The 9,224-nt window shown below is 46.7% G+C and overlaps 22 non-coding genes across 22 annotated transcripts; all 22 read right to left on the bottom strand.

Annotated features, from left to right (window-relative positions):
* Window positions 1-100: 100 nt before the first annotated feature.
* On the bottom strand, window positions 101-172 carry trnam-cau (transfer RNA methionine (anticodon CAU)). Its single transcript has one exon. It is a non-coding gene; the product is annotated as a tRNA-Met (tRNA).
* Window positions 173-368: 196 nt separating this feature from the next.
* On the bottom strand, window positions 369-440 carry trnam-cau (transfer RNA methionine (anticodon CAU)). The gene has a single exon. It is a non-coding gene; the product is annotated as a tRNA-Met (tRNA).
* A 195-nt stretch (window positions 441-635) lies between these two features.
* Window positions 636-707, bottom strand: trnam-cau (transfer RNA methionine (anticodon CAU)). Its single transcript has one exon. It is a non-coding gene; the product is annotated as a tRNA-Met (tRNA).
* Window positions 708-903: 196 nt separating this feature from the next.
* trnam-cau (transfer RNA methionine (anticodon CAU)) lies at window positions 904-975 on the bottom strand. The gene has a single exon. It is a non-coding gene; the product is annotated as a tRNA-Met (tRNA).
* A 196-nt stretch (window positions 976-1,171) lies between these two features.
* trnam-cau (transfer RNA methionine (anticodon CAU)) lies at window positions 1,172-1,243 on the bottom strand. Its single transcript has one exon. It is a non-coding gene; the product is annotated as a tRNA-Met (tRNA).
* Window positions 1,244-1,785: 542 nt separating this feature from the next.
* On the bottom strand, window positions 1,786-1,858 carry trnar-ccu (transfer RNA arginine (anticodon CCU)). The gene has a single exon. It is a non-coding gene; the product is annotated as a tRNA-Arg (tRNA).
* A 117-nt stretch (window positions 1,859-1,975) lies between these two features.
* On the bottom strand, window positions 1,976-2,047 carry trnam-cau (transfer RNA methionine (anticodon CAU)). Its single transcript has one exon. It is a non-coding gene; the product is annotated as a tRNA-Met (tRNA).
* A 196-nt stretch (window positions 2,048-2,243) lies between these two features.
* Window positions 2,244-2,315, bottom strand: trnam-cau (transfer RNA methionine (anticodon CAU)). The gene has a single exon. It is a non-coding gene; the product is annotated as a tRNA-Met (tRNA).
* A 463-nt stretch (window positions 2,316-2,778) lies between these two features.
* Window positions 2,779-2,850, bottom strand: trnam-cau (transfer RNA methionine (anticodon CAU)). The gene has a single exon. It is a non-coding gene; the product is annotated as a tRNA-Met (tRNA).
* Window positions 2,851-3,506: 656 nt separating this feature from the next.
* trnai-aau (transfer RNA isoleucine (anticodon AAU)) lies at window positions 3,507-3,578 on the bottom strand. Its single transcript has one exon. It is a non-coding gene; the product is annotated as a tRNA-Ile (tRNA).
* A 462-nt stretch (window positions 3,579-4,040) lies between these two features.
* Window positions 4,041-4,112, bottom strand: trnam-cau (transfer RNA methionine (anticodon CAU)). Its single transcript has one exon. It is a non-coding gene; the product is annotated as a tRNA-Met (tRNA).
* A 195-nt stretch (window positions 4,113-4,307) lies between these two features.
* Window positions 4,308-4,379, bottom strand: trnam-cau (transfer RNA methionine (anticodon CAU)). The gene has a single exon. It is a non-coding gene; the product is annotated as a tRNA-Met (tRNA).
* A 196-nt stretch (window positions 4,380-4,575) lies between these two features.
* On the bottom strand, window positions 4,576-4,647 carry trnam-cau (transfer RNA methionine (anticodon CAU)). Its single transcript has one exon. It is a non-coding gene; the product is annotated as a tRNA-Met (tRNA).
* Window positions 4,648-4,843: 196 nt separating this feature from the next.
* On the bottom strand, window positions 4,844-4,915 carry trnam-cau (transfer RNA methionine (anticodon CAU)). Its single transcript has one exon. It is a non-coding gene; the product is annotated as a tRNA-Met (tRNA).
* Window positions 4,916-5,456: 541 nt separating this feature from the next.
* On the bottom strand, window positions 5,457-5,529 carry trnar-ccu (transfer RNA arginine (anticodon CCU)). Its single transcript has one exon. It is a non-coding gene; the product is annotated as a tRNA-Arg (tRNA).
* A 117-nt stretch (window positions 5,530-5,646) lies between these two features.
* trnam-cau (transfer RNA methionine (anticodon CAU)) lies at window positions 5,647-5,718 on the bottom strand. The gene has a single exon. It is a non-coding gene; the product is annotated as a tRNA-Met (tRNA).
* Window positions 5,719-5,914: 196 nt separating this feature from the next.
* trnam-cau (transfer RNA methionine (anticodon CAU)) lies at window positions 5,915-5,986 on the bottom strand. Its single transcript has one exon. It is a non-coding gene; the product is annotated as a tRNA-Met (tRNA).
* Window positions 5,987-6,449: 463 nt separating this feature from the next.
* trnam-cau (transfer RNA methionine (anticodon CAU)) lies at window positions 6,450-6,521 on the bottom strand. The gene has a single exon. It is a non-coding gene; the product is annotated as a tRNA-Met (tRNA).
* A 923-nt stretch (window positions 6,522-7,444) lies between these two features.
* Window positions 7,445-7,516, bottom strand: trnam-cau (transfer RNA methionine (anticodon CAU)). Its single transcript has one exon. It is a non-coding gene; the product is annotated as a tRNA-Met (tRNA).
* Window positions 7,517-8,170: 654 nt separating this feature from the next.
* Window positions 8,171-8,242, bottom strand: trnam-cau (transfer RNA methionine (anticodon CAU)). The gene has a single exon. It is a non-coding gene; the product is annotated as a tRNA-Met (tRNA).
* Window positions 8,243-8,438: 196 nt separating this feature from the next.
* On the bottom strand, window positions 8,439-8,510 carry trnam-cau (transfer RNA methionine (anticodon CAU)). Its single transcript has one exon. It is a non-coding gene; the product is annotated as a tRNA-Met (tRNA).
* A 196-nt stretch (window positions 8,511-8,706) lies between these two features.
* trnam-cau (transfer RNA methionine (anticodon CAU)) lies at window positions 8,707-8,778 on the bottom strand. The gene has a single exon. It is a non-coding gene; the product is annotated as a tRNA-Met (tRNA).
* Window positions 8,779-9,224: the final 446 nt, after the last annotated feature.

The raw sequence follows: 9,224 nt of genomic DNA, 5'->3' as shown, positions 1-9,224 counted from the left end.
TCAACACAAGACTCACGACACGGATATTCGGACACAGCTCAATATAATTTCAAAGTTTCTAATTATGTTTTGGCTGATACTGTTGTTTATTAAAAGGGGTTAGCAGAGGATGGTTTCGATCCATCGACCTCTGGGTTATGGGCCCAGCACGCTTCCGCTGCGCCACTCTGCTCAAACACACCCCAGATGGGACTCGAACCCACAATCCCTGGCTTGGGAGGCCAGTGCCTTATCCATTTGGTCATTGGGGCTTCGTTGTTTGGCCATTCAACAACAAGACTCGCCACACAGGTCTTTGGACAGAGTTCAATATAATTTCAAAGATTCTAATTATGTTTTGGCTGATACTGTTGTTTATTAAAAGGGGTTAGCAGAGGATGGTTTCGATCCATCGACCTCTGGGTTATGGGCCCAGCACGCTTCCGCTGCGCCACTCTGCTCAGACACACCCCAGAAGGGACTCGAACCAACAATCCCTGGCATAGGAGGCCAGTGTCTTATCCATTAGGCTCTTGGGCTCATTTGCCTGGACATTCAACAACAAGACTCACCACAGGGGTATTCGGACACAGCTTAACATAATTTCAAAGTTTCTAATTATGTTTTGGCTGATACTGTTGTTTATTAAAAGGGGTTAGCAGAGGATGGTTTCGATCCATCGACCTCTGGGTTATGGGCCCAGCACGCTTCCGCTGCGCCACTCTGCTCATACACAAACCAGATGTGTCTCGAACCCACATCTCCTGGCTTAGGAGGTCAGTTTCTTATCCATTTGGTCATTGGGGCTTCGTTGTTTGGCCATTCAACAACAAGACTCGCCACACAGGTATTTGGACTGAGTTCAATATAATTTCAAAGTTTCTAATTATGTTTTGGCTGATACTGTTGTTTATTAAAAGGGGTTAGCAGAGGATGGTTTCGATCCATCGACCTCTGGGTTATGGGCCCAGCACGCTTCCGCTGCGCCACTCTGCTCATACACAAACCAGATGTGTCTCGAACCCACATCTCCTGGCTTAGGAGGTCAGTTTCTTATCCATTTGGTCATTGGGGCTTCGTTGTTTGGCCATTCAACAACAAGACTCGCCACACAGGTATTTGGACTGAGTTCAATATAATTTCAAAGTTTCTAATTATGTTTTGGCTGATACTGTTGTTTATTAAAAGGGGTTAGCAGAGGATGGTTTCGATCCATCGACCTCTGGGTTATGGGCCCAGCACGCTTCCGCTGCGCCACTCTGCTCATACACAAACCTGATGTGTCTCGAACCCAGCATCTCCTGGCTTAGGAGGTCAGTTTCTTATCCATTTGGTCATTGGGGCTTCGTTGTTTGGCCATTCAACAACAAGACTCACGACACGGATATTCGGACACAGCTCAATATAATTTCAAAGTTTCTAATTATGTTTTGGCTGATACTGTTGTTTATTAAAAGGGGTTAGCAGAGGATGGTTTCGATCCATCGACCTCTGGGTTGTGGGCCCAGCACGCTTCCGCTGCGCCACTCTGCTCAAACACACCCCAGATGGGACTCGAACCCACAATCCCTGGCATAGGAGGCCAGTGTCTTATCCATTTGGCTCTTGGACTCCTTTGCCTGGCCATTCAACAACAAGACTCGCCACACAGGTATTTGGACTGAGTTCAATATAATTTCAAAGTTTCTAATTATGTTTTGGCTGATACTGTTGTTTATTAAAAGTGGTTAGCAGAGGATGGTTTCGATCCATCGACCTCTGGGTTATGGGCCGAGCACGCTTCCGATGCGCCGCTCTGCTCAAACACACCCCAGATGGGACTCGAACCCACAATCCCTGGCTTAGGAGGCCAGTGCCTTATCCATTAGGCCACTGGGGCTCCACTGCCAGGCCATTCAACAACAAGAGTCACTACACGGGTATTCAGACACAGCTCAATATAATTTCAAAGTTTCTAATTATGTTGTGGCTGATACTGTTGTTTATTAAAAGGGGTTAGCAGAGGATGGTTTCGATCCATCGACCTCTGGGTTATGGGCCCAGCACGCTTCCGCTGCGCCACTCTGCTCATACACAAACCAGATGGGCCTCGAACCCATAACTTCTGGCTTAGGAGGTCAGTGTCTTATCCATTTGGTCATTGGGGCTCCGTTGTTTGGCCATTCAACAACAAGACTCGCCACACAGGTATTTGGACTGAGTTCAATATAATTTCAAAGTTTCTAATTATGTTTTGGCTGATACTGTTGTTTATTAAAAGGGGTTAGCAGAGGATGGTTTCGATCCATCGACCTCTGGGTTATGGGCCCAGCACGCTTCCGCTGCACCACTCTGCTCAGACACACCCCAGAAGGGACTCGAACCAACAATCCCTGGCATAGGAGGACAGTGTCTTATCCATTAGGCTCTTGGACTCCTTTGCCTGGCCATTCAACAACAAGTCTCACCACACAGGTATTTGGACACAGTTCAACATAATTTCAAAGTTTCTAATTATGTTTTTGCTGATACTGTTGTTTATTAAAAGGGGTTAGCAGAGGATGGTTTTGATCCATCGACCTCTGGGTTATGGACCCAGCACGCTTCCGCTGGGCCACTCTGCTCAAACACAGCCCAGATGGGACTCGAACCCTCAATCCCTGGCATAGGAGGCCAGTGTCTTATCCATTTGGTCATTGGGGCTCCGTTGTTTGGCCATTCAACAACAAGACTCACCACAGGGGTACTCGGACACAGCTCAACATAATTTCAAAGTTTCTAATTATGTTTTGGCTGATACTGTTGTTTATTTAAAGGGTTTAGCAGAGGATGGTTTCGATCCATCGACCTCTGGGTTATGGGCCCAGCACGCTTCCGCTGCGCCACTCTGCTCAAATACACCCAAGAAGGGACTCGAACCCACAATCCCTGGCAGAGGAGGCCAGTGTCTTATCCGTTAGGCTCTTGGACTCCTTTGCCTGGCCATTCAACAACAAGACTCACCACACAGGTATTTGGACACAGCTCAACATAATTTCAAAGTTTCTAATTATGTTTTGGCTGATACTGTTGTTTATTAAAAGGGGTTAGCAGAGGATGGTTTCGATCCATCGACCTCTGGGTCAGTGTTTTATCCATTTGGTCATTGGGGCTCCGTTGTTTGGCCCTTCAACAACAAGACTCACCACACAGGTATTTGGACACAGTTCAATATTATTTCAAAGTTTCTTAAAAGTTTCTAATTATGTTTTGGCTGATACTGTTGTTTATTAAAAGGGGTTAGCAGAGGACGGTTTCGATCCATCGACGTCTCGGTTATGGGCCCAGCACGCTTCCACTGCACCACTCTGCTCAAACACACCCCAGATGGGCCTCGATCCCACAACTCCTGGCTTAGGAGGTCAGTGTCTTATCCATTTGGTCATTTGGGCTCCGTTGTTTGGCCCTTCAACAACAAGACTCACCACAGGGGTATTCGGACACAGCTCAACATAATTTCAAATTTTCTAATTATGTTTTGGCTGATACTGTTGTTTATTAAAAGGGGTTAGCAGAGGATGGTTTCGATCCATCGACCTCTGGGTTATTGGCCCAGCACGCTTCCGCTGCGCCACTCTGCTGAAACACACCCAGATGGGCCTCGAACCCACAACTCCTGGCTTAGGAGGTCAGTGTCTTATCCATTTGGTCATTGGGGCTCGTTGTTTGGTCATTCAACAACAAGACTCACCACACAGGTATTTGGACAAAGTTCAATATAAATACAAAACTTCTAATTATGTTTTGGCTGATACTGTTGTTTATTAAAAGGGGTTAGCAGAGGATGGTTTCGATCCATCGACTTCTGGGTTGTGGGCCCAGCACGCTTCCGCTGCGCCACTCTGCTCATACACAAACTGGATGTGTCTCGAACCCGCATCTCCTGGCTTAGGAGGTCAGTTTCTTATCCATTTGGTCATTGGGGCTTCGTTGTTTGGCCATTCAACAACAAGACTCACGACACGGATATTCGGACACAGCTCAATATAATTTCAAAGTTTCTAATTATGTTTTGGCTGATACTGTTGTTTATTAAAAGGGGTTAGCAGAGGATGGTTTCGATCCATCGACCTCTGGGTTATGGGCCCAGCACGCTTCCGCTGCGCCACTCTGCTCAAACACACCCCAGATGGGACTCGAACCCACAACTCCTGGCTTAGGAGGTCAGTGTCTTATCCATTTGGTCATTGGGGCTCGTTGTTTGGCCATTCAACAACAAGACTCGCCACACAGGTATTTGGACTGAGTTCAATATAATTTCAAAGATTCTAATTATGTTTTGGCTGATACTGTTGTTTATTAAAAGGGGTTAGCAGAGGATGGTTTCGATCCATCGACCTCTGGGTTATGGGCCCAGCACGCTTCCGCTGCGCCACTCTGCTCAGACACACCCCAGATGGGCCTCGAACCCACAACTCCCTGGCATAGGAGGCCAGTGTCTTATCCATTAGGCTCTTGGGCTCATTTGCCTGGACATTCAACAACAAGACTCACCACAGGGGTATTCGGACACAGCTTAACATAATTTCAAAGTTTCTAATTATGTTTTGGCTGATACTGTTGTTTATTAAAAGGGGTTAGCAGAGGATGGTTTCGATCCATCGACCTCTGGGTTATGGGCCCAGCACGCTTCCGCTGCGCCACTCTGCTCATACACAAACCAGATGTGTCTCGAACCCACATCTCCTGGCTTAGGAGGTCAGTTTCTTATCCATTTGGTCATTGGGGCTTCGTTGTTTGGCCATTCAACAACAAGACTCGCCACACAGGTATTTGGACTGAGTTCAATATAATTTCAAAGGTTCTAATTATGTTTTGGCTGATACTGTTGTTTATTAAAAGGGGTTAGCAGAGGATGGTTTCGATCCATCGACCTCTGGGTTATGGGCCCAGCACGCTTCCGCTGCGCCACTCTGCTCATACACAAACCAGATGTGTCTCGAACCCACATCTCCTGGCTTAGGAGGTCAGTTTCTTATCCATTTGGTCATTGGGGCTTCGTTGTTTGGCCATTCAACAACAAGACTCACGACACGGATATTCGGACACAGCTCAATATAATTTCAAAGTTTCTAATTATGTTTTGGCTGATACTGTTGTTTATTAAAAGGGGTTAGCAGAGGATGGTTTCGATCCATCGACCTCTGGGTTGTGGGCCCAGCACGCTTCCGCTGCGCCACTCTGCTCAAACACACCCCAGATGGGACTCGAACCCACAATCCCTGGCATAGGAGGCCAGTGTCTTATCCATTAGGCTCTTGGACTCCTTTGCCTGGCCATTCAACAACAAGACTCGCCACACAGGTATTTGGACTGAGTTCAATATAATTTCAAAGTTTCTAATTATGTTTTGGCTGATACTGTTGTTTATTAAAAGGGGTTAGCAGAGGATGGTTTCGATCCATCGACCTCTGGGTTATGGGCCGAGCACGCTTCCGATGCGCCGCTCTGCTCAAACACACCCCAGATGGGACTCGAACCCACAATCCCTGGCTTAGGAGGCCAGTGCCTTATCCATTAGGCCACTGGGGCTCCGCTGCCAGGCCATTCAACAACAAGAGTCACTACACGGGTATTCAGACACAGCTCAATATAATTTCAAAGTTTCTAATTATGTTGTGGCTGATACTGTTGTTTATTAAAAGGGGTTAGCAGAGGATGGTTTCGATCCATCGACCTCTGGGTTATGGGCCCAGCACGCTTCCGCTGCGCCACTCTGCTCATACACAAACCAGATGGGCCTCGAACCCATAACTTCTGGCTTAGGAGGTCAGTGTCTTATCCATTTGGTCATTGGGGCTCCGTTGTTTGGCCATTCAACAACAAGACTCGCCACACAGGTATTTGGACTGAGTTCAATATAATTTCAAAGTTTCTAATTATGTTTTGGCTGATACTGTTGTTTATTAAAAGGGGTTAGCAGAGGATGGTTTCGATCCATCGACCTCTGGGTTATGGGCCCAGCACGCTTCCGCTGCACCACTCTGCTCAGACACACCCCAGAAGGGACTCGAACCAACAATCCCTGGCATAGGAGGACAGTGTCTTATCCATTAGGCTCTTGGACTCCTTTGCCTGGCCATTCAACAACAAGTCTCACCACACAGGTATTTGGACACAGTTCAACATAATTTCAAAGTTTCTAATTATGTTTTTGTTGATACTGTTGTTTATTAAAAGGGGTTAGCAGAGGATGGTTTTGATCCATCGACCTCTGGGTTATGGACCCAGCACGCTTCCGCTGGGCCACTCTGCTCATACTCATACTGGATGTGTCTCGAACCCACATCTCCTGGCTTAGGAGGTCAGTTTTTTATCCATTTGGTCATTGGGGCTCCGTTGTTTGGCCATTCAACAACAAGACTCACCACAGGGGTACTCGGACACAGCTCAACATAATTTCAAAGTTTCTAATTATGTTTTGGCTGATACTGTTGTTTATTTAAAGGGTTTAGCAGAGGATGGTTTCGATCCATCGACCTCTGGGTTATGGGCCCAGCACGCTTCCGCTGCGCCACTCTGCTCAAATACACCCAAGAAGGGACTCGAACCCACAATCCCTGGCAGAGGAGGCCAGTGTCTTATCCGTTAGGCTCTTGGACTCCTTTGCCTGGCCATTCAACAACAAGACTCACCACACAGGTATTTGGACACAGCTCAACATAATTTCAAAGTTTCTAATTATGTTTTGGCTGATACTGTTGTTTATTAAAAGGGGTTAGCAGAGGATGGTTTCGATCCATCGACCTCTGGGTCAGTGTTTTATCCATTTGGTCATTGGGGCTCCGTTGTTTGGCCCTTCAACAACAAGACTCACCACACAGGTATTTGGACACAGTTCAATATTATTTCAAAGTTTCTTAAAAGTTTCTAATTATGTTTTGGCTGATACTGTTGTTTATTAAAAGGGGTTAGCAGAGGACTGTTTCGATCCATCGACGTCTCGGTTATGGGCCCAGAACGCTTCCGCTGCACCACTCTGCTCAAACACACCCCAGATGGGCCTCGATCCCACAACTCCTGGCTTAGGAGGTCAGTGTCTTATCCATTTGGTCATTGGGGCTTCGTTGTTTGGTCATTCAACAACAAGACTCACCACACAGGTATTTGGACAAAGTTCAATATAAATACAAAACTTCTAATTATGTTTTGGCTGATACTGTTGTTTATTAAAAGGGGTTAGCAGAGGATGGTTTCGATCCATCGACTTCTGGGTTGTGGGCCCAGCACGCTTCCGCTGCGCCACTCTGCTCAAACACAGCCCAGATGGGACTCGAACCCTCAATCCCTGGCATAGGAGGCCAGTGTCTTATCCATTAGGCTCTTGGACTCCTTTGCCTGGCCATTCAACAACAAGAGTCACTACACGGGTATTCAGACACAGCTCAATATAATTTCAAAGTTTCTAATTATGTTTTTGCTGATACTGTTGTTTATTAAAAGGGGTTAGCAGAGGATGGTTTCGATCCATCGACCTCTGGGTTATGGGCCCAGCACGCTTCCGCTGCGCCACTCTGCTCAAATACACCCAAGAAGGGACTCGAACCCACAATCCCTGGCAGAGGAGGCCAGTGTCTTATCCGTTAGGCTCTTGGACTCCTTTGCCTGGCCATTCAACAACAAGACTCACCACACAGGTATTTGGACACAGCTCAACATAATTTCAAAGTTTCTAATTATGTTTTGGCTGATACTGTTGTTTATTAAAAGGGGTTAGCAGAGGATGGTTTCGATCCATCGACCTCTGGGTCAGTGTTTTATCCATTTGGTCATTGGGGCTCCGTTGTTTGGCCCTTCAACAACAAGACTCACCACACAGGTATTTGGACACAGTTCAATATTATTTCAAAGTTTCTTAAAAGTTTCTAATTATGTTTTGGCTGATACTGTTGTTTATTAAAAGGGGTTAGCAGAGGACGGTTTCGATCCATCGACGTCTGGGTTATGGGCCCAGCACGCTTCCGCTGCATAACTCTGCTCAAACACCCCAGATGGGCCTCGATCCCACAACTCCTGGCTTAGGAGGTCAGTGTCTTATCCATTTGGTCATTGGGGCTCCGTTGTTTGGCCCTTCAACAACAAGACTCACCACAGGGGTATTCGGACACAGCTTAACATAATTTCAAATTTTCTAATTATGTTTTGGCTGATACTGTTGTTTATTAAAAGGGGTTAGCAGAGGATGGTTTCGATCCATCGACCTCTGGGTTATGGGCCCAGCACGCTTCCGCTGCACCACTCTGCTCAAACACACCCCAGATGGGCCTCGATCCCACAACTCCTGGCTTAGGAGGTCAGTGTCTTATCCATTTGGTCATTGGGGCTCCGTTGTTTGGCCCTTCAACAACAAGACTCACCACACAGGTATTTGGACACAGTTCAATATTATTTCAAAGTTTCTAATTATGTTTTGGCTGATACTGTTGTTTATTAAAAGGGGTTAGCAGAGGACGGTTTCGATCCATCGACCTCTGGGTTATGGGCCCAGCACGCTTCCGCTGCGCCACTCTGCTCAAACACACCCCAGATGGGCCTCGAACCCACAACTCCTGGCTTAGGAGGTCAGTGTCTTATCCATTTGGTCATTGGGGCTCCTTTGCCTGGCCTTTCAACAACAAGACTCACCAAAGGGGTATTCGGACACAGCTCAACATAATTTCAAATTTTCTAATTATGTTTTGGCTGATACTGTTGTTTATTAAAAGGGGTTAGCAGAGGATGGTTTCGATCCATCGACCTCTGGGTTATGGGCCCAGCACGCTTCCGCTGCGCCACTCTGCTGAAACACACCCCAGATGGGCCTCGAACCCACAACTCCTGGCTTAGAAGGTCAGTGTCTTATCCATTTGGTCATTGGGGCTCCGTTGTTTGGTCATTCAACAACAAGACTCACCACACAGGTATTTGGACAAAGTTCAATATAAATACAAAACTTCTAATTATGTTTTGGCTGATACTGTTGTTTATTAAAAGGGGTTAGCAGAGGATGGTTTCGATCCATCGACTTCTGGGTTGTGGGCCCAGCACGCTTCCGCTGCGCCACTCTGCTCAAACACAGCCCAGATGGTACTCGAACCCTCAATCCCTGGCATAGGAGGCCAGTGTCTTATCCATTAGGCTCTTGGACTCCTTTGCCTGGCCATTCAACAACAAGAGTCACTACACGGGTATTCAGACACAGCTCAATATAATTTCAAAGTTTCTAATTATGTTTTTGCTGATACTGT

Source organism: Triplophysa dalaica, chromosome 3 (genome assembly GCF_015846415.1).
Source record: "Triplophysa dalaica isolate WHDGS20190420 chromosome 3, ASM1584641v1, whole genome shotgun sequence".
Taxonomy (NCBI): domain Eukaryota; kingdom Metazoa; phylum Chordata; class Actinopteri; order Cypriniformes; family Nemacheilidae; genus Triplophysa; species Triplophysa dalaica.
This window is presented reverse-complemented; position numbering and strand designations above follow the sequence as displayed.